Consider the following 4574-nt stretch of genomic DNA (forward strand, 5'->3'; position numbering starts at 1 on the left):
TATGAACCAGAAGTCAACAACCTACCCCCATCAGCTCCAAACCCCAACCCCCGTCCGACATTTCAAGGTCCCACTCCCATGTGGGCAACAACCTTGAATCGATGGAGTGATGAACAGGGTCAGCCCTTACCCTTCAACGGAAATCGAAGCTTTTACAACATAAGCGAGGGAGGTTCAGCTGACCGAGTCTTGCCCATCATGGTCCGTAGGATTGCTAGGAACGTCGAACAAAGCCACGCAGCCATCAGCAGAGTTGTGGAAATTGACGCCAACTCTAACCTTAACACTGTCCGTATCCGCCAACTCGAAGAAGCTATGGATAGGACTAGGAGGACCAATGAGGCTCTACAGCAGCAACTGGCTGCATCCCGAGCCGAAGTCATGGAACTCCGAGTGCGTCAGAGAGCGCATGAACGACATCTTCAGGAAGTTGTACGTCAACTGGCTGACCTAAGGGTTCGTCCGAGGGATACCCGTCGCCGGTAGAAGATGTTAACTCATCTTTCTCTTTTGATTAAGGAAAAACATATCTTTTCTATGCTCTATAGAGCACTTGTCTGTGAACTTTCCTAGCTTTGAAAGTACTATAACTAGACTTCTAAACTGCCAACATTTTCCCTTATGGTTTGATGTAAGACCTACTGTTAGTTCATTTTTCCCGAACACATTTTACATCATTAATACCAGTAATTTTGGCAGTTATCTAATCTAATCTAGTGAGAAGTTCCTACTCTTGTGTTTTTCCTACTCTATTGATATGCTTCTATCTAACAATTGGACTATGGCGATTTAGTCCATGAAACACTCTCCTCATACTTACAGTCGATACTTACTATTGTCCTCATCTTTATAAAATTTCAGTAAAAGATGCCTCCTCGCAAGCGTCCGACCAGAAACACGCCTGCAAGTCAAACACCACCACAACCACCTCCTCCGCAACAGTTTGATGCGGTGGTGTTTCAGGCAGCTGTAACCGCAGCTGTGACCGCAGCTATGGCCCAAATAAATTCTGGCGATGCAAGTGGAGCCGGGATGGGCACCAACTCTAGACATGGTGAAATCCACCCACGTACACAGGGGTGTATCTATAAGGATTTCATAAGCTGCAAACCAACATTCTTCAATGGGACCGGAGGGATCATTGCACTATCCCAATGGATCGAAAGAACTGAAGCCATCTTCGAGATGTGCTCGTTCCCCGAAGAGAGCAAAATAAAGTTCGCAGCTTGTACTTTCACCGAAAGGGCCTTGACGTGGTGGAACGGCCATGTCAAATCACTCTCTTTAGTAACAACCAACGCCATGGGCTGGGACACACTGAAGGACCTTCTGACAAGGGAGTACTGCCCTAGGGTCGAAATTCAGAAACTCGAGGAGGAACTCTGGAACCTCAAAATGAAAGGGACCGACATAGTGGCGTATACAGCCAGGTCCTGCGACCTGGTGACTCTGTGTCCAAACATGGTCCCCACCAAAAGCAAGAAAATTGAAAGATACATCTGGGGTTTAGTGCCCCCGTATCGAGGGAACGTCCTAGCGTCACACCCTACGACCTTTGACAGTGCCAAGGAATTGGCCCAAAGGTTGATTGATCATGAAGTTCCTTACACTCCATCAGCAACCACAACGGTTGCCACTGCACCGACCAAGACATCCGACAACAAAAGGAAGCGGTGGTGTGACAATTATGAGGACGCGGGACTTCGGATCTACTCGACGAGTTAGAAGGCCCCAACTCGACGAGTTGGTGCTGTAAAAGAAAACCCTAATTTTTAGGGTTTGCACCCTATATAAAGAACTTAATCCGCCTCTTGTGGCTTCCCTTACCACTTCATTACCCAGAGAAGAAACCCTAGCCATTCTTTGTTGCTTCCTTGTGCTTGTAAGACTAAAAGAGTGTTTTTGGTGCATTTTGTTGAAGGAGTTTGATCATTATAGCATTAGATCCCTTTTTTTTTTGGGTTTTAGGCCATTTTTAGTACATTTGTAGATTATTTCTGGTATTGGGCATGATCTGAAGTTGTAACTTCAGATCTGGACTCCTCTAAGTCCTTAGAGTTATAAAGTTATTGAAAGCATCAAGCTTTGGCCATTCTCTTTGGTTTATACCCCTCCCTTAGCTTGGTGTTGGCATTAAGAGCTTGCATTCACGTAAAGTTTGCAACTTTACGTGGAAACCATGCCTTAGGAGGCTAGATCTGTGTAACATCCCATTTAAATATAATAATTAAATAATAGACCCGAAACCCCGAGAAGTAATTTTTATTGTTATTTAATATTATTATATTCCAAAACCAGGTAATAATTAGCCGGGATGTTGGTTTCGGGGGTTGAAGTGTAAGTAAGGGACTTATTTTGAAAAGGTTTTGTAAGAGGAAGGGCTATTTGGCAAAAGAGTAAATTTTGTACCTAGGCTAAAAAGAATTTGTCATGGAGGGGCTATATGGTAACTTCAGGGACTTAAGTTGTTATAAGTCTTGGATGCTAGGTGCTGATTGGTAATTTTTGGACTGGTATTGAAAGGAATTTTGTAGGGCAGGGGCTGTAGTGTAAATATTGAACTTTATCTGAAATAATCTCTCAGCCGTCACCACCTTATCCCTCCATCTTCCAGCCGCCGCCAACCCCTTTGTCGTCGCCTTGGACCACCAAACGGCTGCCATCACAACTCTAACGATGGGTCCGAACCTTGATATCGTGGCTGCTGCTGTTTTGTTCTCAACCGTCGTTCCTTCGTTCCTCCTAGTCGCTGTTCGTTATGCTGTCGTTATCGTCGCCGGGTTGCATCGCCGCCAAGCCCCGCCATCGCTGGCCGCTGTCGGGACGAAAGAAACACACCGATTTCAGTCGATGTTATTGCTTCCGATGAAGAACTGTGTCTCCTCTTCTCTGCTCTCCGTTCTGTGTTGCTGCCACGTCGCCGGTACCGCTCCGACGGCTGTTCTAATGTCGTCATGTCGTCCAAACGCCAACCGCCGCCGCGAGGGTGAAGGATCTTGGGGTGTGTGTTACCGTATTGTGTATATCTCCGTGTGTATGGGTGCGTATTCCAGTGCAAAGCGTGTGTGCACGTGGTTTTGTTGGCCGGACACCATGGAAGACCACCATGGCTGCCAACCATGGCAGTTACCGTCGCTTTTCTGTTCTGCCACCACCAGCCGCCACGTGGCGGTGGCTGTGTGCGTGCTCTTCTATGTTCTTAGCTGTGTGTGATTTAGTGTGTGCGTGTGTGTGACTAAGCGTGGGTGTGTGTGTTATTTGAGATTTCATTGTAAAGTTGTAATAATGTGGGAATAATGAAAAGAAAAACTCAAACCACCACCGTAGGGTGGTGGTTGCCGCCACCGGCCGCCGTGTCGGGTGGCGGTGTGCTTTGATTGCGTTTGGACCTCGTTTGGGATGATTGGACAAGAATGGGCCCAATGAAACCCTAGTGGGCCCAATGGAGCCCTAATGGACCTGAAGACCCAACCATGTGACGAATGGACTAGTATTGGGCTGAAAACCCTAATTAGGGTTTGGAAAACCCTAATGTCTTGGAAACCCTAATTTTGGGGAATGATCGGGACCCGCATTGGAACTAATTGATAACTTAAAATATGAATTAATAATCATTGACAAATTAATCTAAAGCAATGTTGGACTTAATATTAAGTCCTTAATAGAATAAGTCCTTAATGGGTTAAGTAGGAACACTTAACCCTAATCATCATTTAATGTGAAAACCCTAATTTCACTTGGGCTTTGGGTTGGGCCTTTCTATTGGACTTTGGTGATTGGGTTATTAATGGGCCATCCAAAATCAAGCATATGGACTAGAATAATTTAATGGGTTCTAGCGTAAGGCCCATGAGAAGGAATTAGGCCCAATTTGGAAAATTGGGCCATAGATGGGCCATAATTGGGCCTTTATGATTATGTGATATTGGGCCATGTGAATACCAAGAGTTTGGACTAGAATAATTGGATGGGCCTTAAGGAAAGACCATGTAGAGGTTTGGGCTCAATTTGGAAAATTAGGCCATATATTGGGCTTTGGCCCATTACTTGACTTTTGGGCCTTTGGAGTGTGAGTTGGACTTTGGGTTTGGAACCCAATTATTAATTGGGTATTGTTTGATGTTGACAGTTCGGGAATCTATCAACCAGCAGCTGGAGTTTTAGCTGCAAGACTTCAGCAGTGCCAGGTGAGTTATCCTCACTATACTCAAGGTTCCAAGGCACCAAGGCCGGCTCTTCGGATTGTTACCTGGTTATGATATGCTAGTATGATCTGTTAGATCGGTATCCTATAGGGTAGGATAATATTATGTGGTATGTGGTATGATCTGTTAGCTCGGTATCCTAGAGGGTAGGATAATATTATATGTTATGTGAGTATGATCTGTTAGATCGGTATCCTAGAGAGTAGGATAATATTATGTGGTATGTGGCATGATCCGCTAGATCAGTTGTTGTCTATAGACTGCTATGTGATTATCTGTTATATGTGCACATGTTTGTTTGGCGGTTGAGGCTTATCTGCTTTGTGCGAAAGCCAATAGACCTGGGCATTCCAACCTGTTGGTTGTGGG

Source organism: Lactuca virosa, chromosome 7 (genome assembly GCF_052849685.1).
Source record: "Lactuca virosa cultivar CGN04683 chromosome 7, Lactuca_virosa_CGN04683_v6, whole genome shotgun sequence".
Taxonomy (NCBI): Eukaryota; Viridiplantae; Streptophyta; class Magnoliopsida; order Asterales; family Asteraceae; genus Lactuca; species Lactuca virosa.